Source organism: Cottoperca gobio, chromosome 10 (assembly GCF_900634415.1).
Source record: "Cottoperca gobio chromosome 10, fCotGob3.1, whole genome shotgun sequence".
In the NCBI taxonomy this organism is placed as follows: domain Eukaryota; kingdom Metazoa; phylum Chordata; class Actinopteri; order Perciformes; family Bovichtidae; genus Cottoperca; species Cottoperca gobio.
This window is the reverse complement of record NC_041364.1, coordinates 27,088,514-27,101,077: the sequence shown is the minus strand read 5'-3', so window position 1 is coordinate 27,101,077 and position 12,564 is coordinate 27,088,514. Positions and strand designations below refer to the sequence as shown.

Here is a 12,564-nt window from a genome sequence, read left to right as displayed (position 1 = left end):
CAAAATTAAAGGGGGAACAATGGAAGAAACCTCAGGGAGAGCAACTGAGGAGGGATCCCTCTCCCAGGACGGACAGACGTGCAATAGATGTCGTGTGTACAGGATAAACAACATAGTACAAATACAACATTTGACAGAAATTATGTTGTGTTGAAAAAAAAAAAAATAGAAAGTATGGATGAATCCAGGAAAATGTCAATAAGGCTTCCCGGTGAATTCTATTCTGTATTTTACCGGGAGCCAGTGCAGTGCAGCTAATACAGGAGTAATATGATCCCGTTTCCTTGTTCTTGTCAATACACGTGCCGCTGCATTTTGGATGAACTGAAGAGTCTTAAGCGACTTTTTGGGACAACCTGATAACAATGAGTTGCAGTAAGCCAGCCTTGAAGTAACAAATGCATGGACTAGTTTTTCTGCATCATTTTGAGACAGGATGTGTCTTATTTTTGCAATGTTACGTAGATGAAAGAAGGCAGTCCTTGAGATTTGTTTTATGTGGGAGTTAAACGACAGATCTTGATCAAAGATGACGCCAAGATTCCTTACAGTGGTGCTGGAGGCCAAGTTAATGCCATCCAGAGCTTCTATGTCATTAGAAAATGCGTTTCGGAGGCGTTTAGGGCCAAGTATAATAACTTCAGTTTTGTCTGTGTTTAACATCAAAAAGTTGATAGACATCCAAGTTTTTATGTCTTTAAGGCATGCTTGAAGTTTAGCCAATTGATTGGTTTCATCTGGTTTAATTGATAGATATAATTGGGTATCATCCGCATAACAATGAAAGTTTATAGAGTGGTTCCTTATAATATTGCCCAAAGGAAGCATATACTGTATAAGGTAGTACAGAATAGGTCCAAGTACAGAATCTTGTGGGACTCCATGACTGACATTGGCTAGCATGGGGGATTCATCGTGTATAAAACTGAGATCGCTCAGATAAATAGGACTTGAACCAGCTTAGTGCGGTTCCTTTTATGCCAACACAATGTTCCAGTCTCTGTAGTGGAATGTCATGATCAACAGTGTCGAAAGCAGTACTGAGGTCTAACAAGACAAGAACAGAGACAAGTCCTTTGTCTGATGCCAATAGAAGGTCATTGGTAACTTTCACCAGTGCCGTCTCTGTGCTATGATGAACTCTAAATCCAGATTGAAAAACCTCAAATAAACTATTATTATGTAAAAAGTCACACAACTGTTTTGCGACTGCTTTCTCAAGGATTTTAGTGAGAAAGGGAAGGTTAGATACCGGCCTATAGTTGGCTAAAACCTCTGGATCAAGACTAGGCTTTTTAAGAAGTGGTTTTATTACAGCTATTTTAAAGGATTGTGGTACATAGCCAGATAATAGAGACAGGTTGATCATATTTAATAACGAGGTCTTAATTAAGGGTAAAACTTCTTTAAACACCTAAATGCCAAGAAAACTGAGTTCATAACATATAACATCCCCCCGGACCATCCACCTCTAAAAACAACTGGAGGCACTGCTCTAAAGGAAGTCAATGATTTCAAATACCTGTGCTCGTGGGTCAACTCGTCCGAGCAAGACCTTAAAGTGAGGAAGGCGCTTGCATGGAGGATTTGAAGCATACATCTGATGTATCCTTGGCGTAAAAGTACCCGGAGCAAAGTAACGCAAGGCAATGTGTATGCAGTGTATGTAGTGTATGCAGTGTATGCAAAGTATGTAGTGTATGCAGTGTATGCAATAGGGCTGTTGAATTAGCGCGTTCATTTCGATTAATTAATCACAAAAAACAATAACGCAGATTAATCGCGCTCTAAAATGCCCCTTGACCCTTGTCAAGATGCGAATGAGAAAACGTTACTTGGCCTAGTGAGTGGAAAGTTTACATTAATAAACTCCCGGATGTAACTGTTAATGCTCCGTTCTGTGCGATTCCTGCAGCAAAGAATGTTCGAAACATCGGAGAACTTCAAGCTGAAATATCACCTCAACGCAAAGCACTTAGCAGCTAGCTCGGAGCTAGCTAGCACCACCGCTGATGCTAAAGTGAGCGACTCGTCTCGTCATCTCTCGATCTAGCGTTCAGACGCAGAATGAGTCGGTCTACCTGAGACACATTAACAACTCCATCAGGAAATGTATTACAATGGACTGCAGGTGGTAGAGGACAGGGGGTTAAAGGAGGCTTTACACATGCAAATGACACAACTTTTAAAGATATTGTTTATTGTCATCTCATCTTCCAAAAAACATTTTAATATTTTGAAATGCTTCTAAAAGCAAATATTGAAATATGCGATTAATTTAGATTAATTAATCACAAAATTAGATTAGATCATTTTTTTTAATCACTTGACAGCCCTAGTATGCAGAGTATGCAGTGTATTTAGTGTATGTAGAGTATGCAGTTTATGTAGTGTATGCAGAGTATGCAAAGTATGTAGTGTACGTAGTGTATGCAGAGCATGTAGTTTATGCAGAGTATGTAGTGTATGCAGTGTACGCAGAGTATGTAGAGTATGCAGCGTATGCAGAGGATGCATTGTATGCAGAGTATGTAGTGTATTTAAGAGTATGTCGTGTATGCAAAGTATGCAGTGTATATAGTGTATGCAGAGTATGTAGTGTATGCAGCGTATTTAGTGTATGCAAAGCATGCAGTGTATGTAGTGTATGCAGAGTATGTAGTGTATGCAGAGTATGCAATGCATGTAGTGTACGCAGAGTATGTAGTGTACGCAGAGTATGCAGTGTATGCAGCGTATATAGTGTATGCAGAGTATGTAGTGTATGCAAAGCATGCAGTGTATGCAGAGTATGTAGTGTATGCAGAGTATTTAGTGTATGTAGTGTATACAGAGTATGTAGTGTATACAGTGTTTCATAGAAAAGTGGGAGTAATGTAAACATGTAACAGCAGGTGGTTCTTGTATAGTAGGATGCACTGAGGCATGATAGGCTGCCCATGCTACAGCATCTTCACTTGTGAGTTCCTCCTTCTGTATTAGTGACAGTGCGTACTTGAGCCAGTTGGTTTCTTCAGACATGTTTTTTTATTTAAAGAATGTCTTCATGTTGCACTCTGGAACAGCAATGGCAGATGTCGTCAGAGATACAGCAGTGACTGCAGTAGCTGTCTGGGAGATGGTGTTTTGTGCAACCCAAAGGTGGGATCAAAACAGGTGGGCTGCTTTGGAAACTGGAAAAGACTAATGCCCGTTCCATGGAAGGAAGTCATTGAAGTGGTTGTGATCTATATTATCCAGGGCACAGTGATTTTGTGGTAATCTAAAAAAATTACGCTAAGCCACCAGACTATAGTAGCAGAGCATCACTGGTGCAGATTCAGGTCGTGTGCCTTTAAAAAACACTGCTAATTTCCGAAGGTTCGCAAAACAGCAGAATGTGAAAATCAGCAACGCAGTAGACACGGAAACGTGCAGATAAATAACGTAAGCATTATAAACTGTTCAATGTGAAAAGTGAGTTGGCGCTATATATTTATACAAAGTAATTTTCCAGTGTGCATGAGGTTTTAGTTCCTTTGTTTTGCTGACAAGTTATTGCTCGAGCTGAAAGCAAATTGTACTCAATGAACATTTCCCATACGCCATATTCGGCATGGATCTGCGCAGTCAAGAAAACTGGCGCTATATGTGCTTATTGTAGTTGTGTTGCAGCGTAAGCTATAATAAATATATACCCAACTTGTGTTTGTTAATTATTCTAAAACTCAATATATAGAAAGTACATTTGTCAATATATAAATAAAGTAGACTACCCAGACAATTTATTACATATTTTTATCTCTATTACTTTGCAGAATGAGCAGTACATGCATCCACGTTACAGCTTTGCTGTTCAGGATTGAAGCTGCGAATAGGATTTGACACATACCCCAGGTTGAGTTCAGGATCAGGGAATTCATTTGTTGGTTTTCCTTGCATGAAATGCTCACTGCAAATCTGTGAAGGTTTCTTGGGCTCCCAAGACTTCCCATAATCCTGTCTCTTTGGTCCATGCTAGCCTTCTATCATTGTTCTTTAGTGCTGTTGGAAATGGTTCAAACGGGGGCTTGCAGTTGCAATTTTTCATCAAATGAGTGCAATCATTAAGCTCACATTGAGATTTTGCCCATTTAGTTTTTCCCCACTGAACATCCTTTCACCACACAATTTCAGTGTCCAAATCCCATAAACTAGAAGAGCGATCATTACACTAAAAACTAGTCAAATACAATGTCAACACACGAAGAAGAAATCCAATATGGCGGCCCTTGTAGAGTTGGTGCTCAATTTTCTAGGCCTGCCACACCTGCATGCATTGCGATTCCACCGAAGCATGAAACTCAGATTCTATGTATAGATGCAAAATGAAAAATCTGACTGACAGTCAAGGTGCATCATCCTGATGCAGGGGATTCAGCAGCTACAAGTGGTTCAGCGACAAGTGCTTTTGTGTGTCTCAGGAGAGCAGTTCGTCTAACCACCTGACTGAAACCTGTGAAACGCTGAAAGTCCAGAACCAAAGTGAGAAAATGTCACGACATCAAATGGAGTTTAAACTCAATCAGATCCTGGCTGCGGTTTGGAGCCATCACATCATTGCAAAGCGGCAAATGACTCATTAGGAAATCATTAATTGTTGCATCTTCAATCATATCCCGTTTGTACAAACCACTAACATTATTGCGAAGATGACATCAGAACCTTTCCTCGTCTTAGAAGCGTTTGCAATATCAAAAAGGCTTTGTTCTTTATTTAAAGAAATGTGAAGCTCTAAATGAAGCTTCCGTTGCTTTCTGTGACTTGTTCACCGGCCTGGTGAAAAGAGATGCTGCCCAACTCTCAGCTTGTTCTGTCTGCAGTGCTGCAGGTGGGTAGTTAGCATGGTAGTTTCCACAATGTGCCGCTTTAAAAATAAAGTCAAGTGTTATGGATTTTTTTTTTTTTAAACAGCAAAACAAATACTAGTTTTAGACTGAGCTCTATGGTGACTATTGCTATTTTTTAGAACATGCCCTGTGGGCAACACGTAGTCCCCTAAAAGCAACCTAGTAACCGTGTTGCTAACCCTGATCTTAACACTAGTTGTGCACCAAAGGTGGAACAACAAGCCAGAAAGTACTCAGTTTAAATATATGCACCTTATGACACTGAACTCAAACAGAATCAAATCAGACAAGTTTATACTAGAGCAAATCTTCTTAATAGCATTTGTACACAATTTAAGAAACCTGCAATTACCAGACTTCTCATCAGCCCCAGTGCAGAACCAGGGGGTGTACTGATGACAACTTCCCGGCAGGCGGACCAACACTACATTGAACACAAAGCACAAGTATCACCAGACAGCCCATAGACTAAACTTCAATGTAATGGATTACAAGGGTGTGTATCAAGTCTTAAGTCAAGTTCTCGTAAAGGGTTTTTTACTGAACCTGTGCCAAAGTCCTGAGCTTTCTCTCCCAATGTTTATGATTCCACAGCAGAGATGAGGTCTCTGACATGGCAGTACAGCATTGGTTTTACACTACACAATGACACTGCTAAGGGGCTGTCACATACCCAGGTCAGCTCCTTGCTGTCCTCTGTAGGCCTGCTGCTCCACATGCTCCTGCAGAGAAGATCAATTAAAGCACAACCACATTACTGATCACTGCTGACAGTCTGCTGCTATGCTCAGAGTTTATGGTTCACCAGGGTGTTTGTCAGCATGATGTGTTACATATTTAGTCATCACTGCATGTAACCTGAACATTTTGAAAACCCGCTTTTCTCACTCACCTTCAGGCAGCCTGCCTCACTGTCACTCCAGCTTTTAGGCTCCGCCTGCAACATAGAGCGATTTAAAAAAAATGCAGGGAGAACCAACTTAATTGAGTTGAATGTTACTAGTATCCAAATGAGCTGTAGCAATTTGAGTTCTGTATACAACTATAATATTCACGTTTTAGAAGTAACCACTTTAAAACTCTGGGAAGACTAATCATTAACTAAGGCAGTTAAATACATTTGATTATGTTTTGTACAATCAGATTAGTCAATTTCTTAACAAAAAAAAAAAAAAATCACAATATTGCATATAAAAGCCATTACATATTTCCCTACACCTATAAGAGCATGCAATACAATAAAAGTAATTGTCTCCAAGTGTCCCTTGTGGTATGTGAATGTGCGGCCCTACACTAGGCCTGCCCAGCTGATGATCAGGACAGACCACTCTCGTTGGGCCAGGCTCTGTAGCAGCTCACAAGCAGCAGACTCTAAAACAGAACTTGCAGAGCCTAGAGCAGCACAGAGACTTCATCTACCAGCACTGTAACACTGAGCCAGACACTGCAGCTGGTCAGCTGACTGAGTGCTGGGGAGGGAGGGTTAAGGTTACTTCACAAGTGATCACATAGCTGCATTTTCAGTTCTGCACATTTACCTGTAGTCCCAAAAGACAAGGCAGGCCACTTGACAGTTCTATCCCATAGCTGCCGCTTCTTTGTTCAAGAGGAGACCAGCATCTCTGTAAGGGACAACTCACACTGAGTGGGCCGGCTCACTACATTTTGTATTTCATGAGCATTAACAATTAAACGGTCAATGCGTTTAGCATCCATGTACATGAATAAATCTCAACATCTGCACATTTAAATGAGTAAAGAGTTATGAGAATAAAAAAAATTGATATGTCAACCACCCATATCACAATACGAAATTAGATTTAAGCAGCTTACACTAATTTAGATGAAATGGACTGTAGGTCCCAACTTCACTGTTGTGATCTGGTGCAGAGGCTGGACATTGGTTAGTCTTGTAAGCTTAGAGCAAAAGGTCACATGTTTTCCACCTTAACAGGCCCACCAGTCAAGTTTAATGCAGAATGAATATAACCTTTGAGGCAACCAAAATTGTACTCAATAAAATTACTTTGTTTCCAACTACATGGCACTCAATAACATTACTTTAGGCTTAGCCTACATTAACACCATGAAATAAGTCTTCTCCCTGACTAGTTAATTACATTTATCAGGACTAACTTACGATTGTTTTTGATACATTTTCTGAACGTGGTCGAAAACACATACCCACGATGAGCCCAGAAGGCAAAATGACATGCTTACGATCTTCACATCATTCATATCAAGAAGAGACTAGTTAAATCCAGTTATTGCAATACAAACATCCAACAAGTAGTCCACGAGATAAAATGACAGACATCAGTAAACAAGCTGTATGAACTCGCAAACAAACACTCTGACAGTACATGTAAAAGGCTACACTGCATTTACAAATGACATTACGAATAGATAACTGCTCCGCACTTATGTCTCACCTTATATTTTGCTTTGAATAGGTACCTCGCGCAAGTTTAATGCAGACTGAAGAAACTGGAAATGAAGTATGCCTGGTCAACCAATAGAGGGCGCAACAGTTAAAACAGTACTCCCAAACCAAGCTGCGCCTAGATCAAAAAGTGGTTGATGGACTTCCGCCCGTTCCACCTCCACATAGTTGCATAACTGCCAGACTATCTAAATCTAGTTTTTGGAATGTTTATTAGAATGCGATCCACGTCACGCAGCATCAACCAGGTATACGTAAAGCATTCTAATTATTCACTACTAATACTTCTGAGTAGACCAATTGTTGCCATCATGGTGGCATAAGCAGTTTTATACCGGCGTAGACATGAGGCATTACCTGACTGATCCATCTTCGGTGTGGCAGGTCGATGTTTAAAACAGCCATTTCCATGATAACAGAAACACCTTTAAAGTATGGTTAATATTAGCATGTCTGGTTAATGTTCGGCACGTTTAAAAAATAATGTGGCTCTAAAGTTATTTTATTGATGAGACTTGCTACGGTTTTGGACGAAAAAAGCATAACGTTCCAATCCTTCAAGACAGAAAATATTCATCAGAGACGTTACTGGTGTGACGCAGAAGCCGTGTAATGAAAAGAGAATGTTTGCTTAGGAAGGCCAAATACTACCAAAATAATTTAGTTGCGAGCCAAAAAGATAATGAGATAAATATATACATTTGTTTTTACGCCACCGGAAACAGTTGTGTACCACTAGCAATTTATTGAACTTACGAGCAGGATGTTGAGCTCTTCTGCGGCTAGCAAGTCAGTACAAGTATCAGAAAATAAATAAACTCACGTTGTGACAGTAACCTTTAAAAGCCAAACTTATGAGTTCACATAATCACGCCATTCGGAAAAGAAATTACAAAGGTAACTGTTGAATCCGGCATGAGGGTTTAATTCCACCAAAAGATATAGGTTCACTTAGTATTTAAACCAACACGTGTTAATATATAAAAATACTTACATTAGCTGACAACAGGTTCAGCCCATCTTACAACATCATGCTTCGGCAGACTGAGAGACGGAAAGGAAGTCGCGCGTCGCTTTATAAAGGGCAGTATGCCGCTGTGCATTATGGGAGGGGAAGCTCGCCCAAAGATCGTCTTGTGGGATGAGGTACCACTCGGCTCTCTTCCTCTGAACAACAAAAGAGCCTACAGAACTGTACAAATTTTCCCCAAATACATTTACACTACATTTGAAATACCATACAACATTCTATACAAGGGGGAAAAAAACTAATATCATATGATTTACACTTTACACTGACACTTTTGTCCAAAGCGACTTACAATAAGTACTACTAATACTAATAATACTAATACTAATAATAACTGCAACATGTTATGATAATAGAAACATTGAAATAAAATGGACTGACAAAGAAAAATAGACCACAACAGCTTAATAATAATAATAATAATAATAATAATAATAATAATAATAATAATAATAATAATAATAATGGCAATAAGTGGCAAAAATCATAACTATCAGCCTTGATATTCAATATTAGAAATACCATTGCTACTAATTACGACTACTATCACTACTATCACTGCCATCAACAGTATCAATAACAATGTTACTAGTGTCTAAACCAGGAATAAAAAAAAATGAATAGACATATATATAGGTTTCATTGAAGTCCGATATATTGCTTTTATGAGAGGCTGCCATTTTCTCTATTAAGATGAATCTTATGAGAAGGTCGATCTAGGGGTTATTTTCAAATAGGTCATGAAGGTGAGTGATTCCTTTGTGTTTCCATGTGGGAAAGTACGTGGGAGTGTTGCCGGCCTGGAAGTCGGGGTTGTGCCAAATTGGGGTGTACTTACAGGGTGTTAGTGGTGGTTTAGTGATTTGGCTAGCTTTCCACCAGGCTGTCAGAGTTGTAGAGATTACTGTACTTTTGAAGAGGTTGAGTTTTTTGTTGTTGATTGGGGTAGGAAAATTAGGTCTGTGATTGAGATATTTTTGCATTGGAAATGTGTTGAGTCTATTCATGAGTTATTGTGTTTGGGTTGTTGAATCCATTTGACGAAGTTATGTAGTGGATTTTCTAGGAAGTAGTCCAGGAAATTTGGTGCGTCTCAGCCTCCTTGAGATTTCTTCATCTGTAATGTTGAGAGTGAGATTTTTGTTTTTTCCAATAGAATTGTCTGGTTAAACAGTTGATGGATCTGAACCATTTATCTGTTGGGGTGGTGGGAAGCATACAAAGAGATAGTTAATTTGAGATAGAACTTTCATTTTAACTTTTGCGATTTGTCCTATTAGGGAGGTTGAGAGATTTGTCCATCATAGAAGTTATCTAGTATCTTTTTTAATAGTGGGGTGTAATTGAGGTGAAAAGAAATCTGGCAGCCTGGCGGAAATGTTAATTGCGTCATTACTTGATGTTTCCAATGTGAAAGGGGAGTAGTTTTGTGTTACAGAATCCCAAATATCTTCAGCAAGAGGGAGTAGGGTTGATTTATTCTAGTTCATTGTGTAATTTGAAATCACAGTTCCAAATTACACATTGCTGATTAGATTGAAAGTTTCTGGTAATGAGTGGAGGGGTCAGGAGTGCATCCAAATCTTGGAGGATCTTCTACTAGACTGTGAAAATATTGTTTACTAAGTTAAAGTGTATTGCTTTTAATAGCAGCAGCATCACTGCAACAACTCTCTCCTGCAGACACACTCTGTACAACATCAGGAGGATACGTCCCCTACTGACTCAGAAGGCGACACAAGTTCTTGTCCAGGCTCTTGCCACCACACGCCTTGACTACTGCAACTGCCTCCTTGCTGGACTGTCTACATGTGCCATCCGAACTCTACAGCTCATCCAGAATGCAGCAGCCCGACTGGTCTTCAATCTACCCAAGTTCTCCCACACGACACCGCGTCTCCGCTCCCTTCACTGGCTACCAGTGGCGGCCCAAATCTGCTTCAAGACTCTGGTGCTGGTCCACCGTGCAGTGAATGGATCAGCCCCTTCCTACATCCAGGCCATGGTCAGACCGTACACCCCAGCGCGTTCACTTTGCTCTGCATCAGCCAATCGGCTCGCTACTCCCTCACTGTGAGTGGGACCCAGATTCCCGCCTGCTTGCTATCCTGGCTCCTAAATGGTGGAACAACCTCCCCATTGATGTCAAGTCAGCAGACAGTCTTCACATCTTCCGTCGCAGACTGAAAACTCACCTGTTTCGACTGCACCTCAACAAATGAAAAAAAACAAAATCAAATCAAATCAAATTTATTTGTATAGCCCAATATCACAAATTATACAATTGTCTCAGTGTGCTTTACAGACTGTACAGGTTACCCTTCCTAAAAGAAACCCCACAATTAAAGGGGGAAAAATGGAAGAAACCTCAGGGGGAGCAACTGAGGAGGGATCCCTCTCCCAGGACGGACAGACGTGCAATAGATGTCGTATGTACAGGATAAACAACATAGTACAAATACAACATTTGACAGAGAATGATGTTGTGTTGAAAAAGAGAAAGTTTGGGTGAATCCAGGAAAATGTCAATAAGGCTTCCCGGTGTCCAGCAGGACCAGGGCAGCAGCCGCAGCCACGATTCCTGATCCTGACGTAAACTTTATCAGTGGCAACCTGCCACATGAGAAACAGAAACTCCGGGGATGATGCCCCGGATGATGAGTTAGTAACATACATTTACATAAATGCATACAAAGAAGAGAGGGAGGGGAGGAGAGAGGAACAGAAGGAAGAGAGCAGGGAGGTGTCCCCCGGCAGTCTAAGCCTATAGCAGCATAACTAGGGGCTGATCCAGGGCAAACCTGAGCCAGCCCTAACTATAAGCTTTATCAAAAAGGAAAGTCTTTAGCCTACTCTTAAATGTGGAGAGTGTGTCTGCCTCCCGAACACAAACTGGAAGCTGGTTCCACTGGAGAGGAGCTTGATAGCTGAAGGCTCTGGCTCCCATTGTACTCTTAGAGACTCTAGGAACCACAAGTAACCCTGCAGTCTGGGAGCGCAATGCTCTAGTTGGTTTATAAGGTACTATGAGATCTTTAAGATATGCTGGAGCCTGACCATTAATTGCTTTGTAAGTCAGGAAAAGGATTTTGAATTCTATTCTGTATTTTACCAGGAGCCAGTGCAGAGCAGCTAATACGGGAATAATATGATCCCGTTTCCTTGTTCTTGTCAATACACGTGCCGCTGCATTTTGGATCAACTGAAGAGTCTTAAGCAACTTATTGGGACAACCTGATAACAATGAGTTGCAGTAATCCAGCCTTGAAGTAACAAATGCATGGACTAGCTTTTCTGCATCATTTTGAGACAGGATGTGTCTTATTTTTGCAATGTTACGTAGATGAAAGAAGGCAGTCCTTGAGATTTGTTTTATGTGGGAGTTAAACGACAGATCTTGATCAAAGATGACTCCAAGATTCCTTACAGTGGTGCTGGACGCCAAATTAATGCCATCCAGAGCTTCTATGTCATTAGAAAATGCGTTTCGTGGCGTTTAGGGCCAAGTATAATAACTTCAGTTTTGTCTGTGTTTAACATCAAAAGTTGCTAGACATCCGAGTTTTTATGTCCTTAAGGTATGCTTGAAGTTTAGCCAATTGATTGGTTTCACCTGGTTTAATTGATAGATATAATTGGGTATCATCCGCATAGCAATGAAAGTTTATAGAGTGGTTCCTTATAATATTGCCCAAAGGAAGCATATATAAGGTGAATAGAATCGGTCCAAGTAAGTGTCATGGAGGTTTTATTGTTAACACATTGAGATCGCTCAGATAAATAGGACTTGAACCAGCTTAATACGGTTCCTTTTATGCCAACACAATGTTCCAGTCTCTGTAGTAGAATGTCATGATCAACAGTGTCGAAAGCAGCACTGAGGTCTAACAAGACAAGAACAGAGACAAGTCCTTTGTCTGATGCCAATAGAAGGTCATTGGTAACTTTCACCAGTGCCGTCTCTGTGCTATGATGAACTCTAAATCCAGATTGAAAAACCTCAAATAAACTATTATTATGTAAAAAATCACATAACTGTTTTGCAACTGCTTTCTCAAGGATCTTAGCGAGAAAGGGTAGGTTAGATATCGGCCTATAGTTGGCTAAAACCTCTGGATCAAGCCTAGGCTTTTTAAGAAGTGGTTTTATTGCAGCTACTTTAAAGGATTGTGGTACGTAGCCAGATAATAGAGACAGGTTGATCATATTTAATAACAAGGTGT

At 40.3% G+C, this 12,564-nt stretch overlaps 1 non-coding gene across 1 annotated transcript; it reads right to left on the bottom strand.

Moving 5' to 3' along the window:
* Nucleotides 1–6,145: 6,145 nt before the first annotated feature.
* On the bottom strand, nt 6,146–6,342 carry LOC115015197 (small nucleolar RNA SNORA74). The gene has a single exon (XR_003832975.1). It is a non-coding gene; the product is annotated as a small nucleolar RNA SNORA74 (small nucleolar RNA).
* Nucleotides 6,343–12,564: the final 6,222 nt, after the last annotated feature.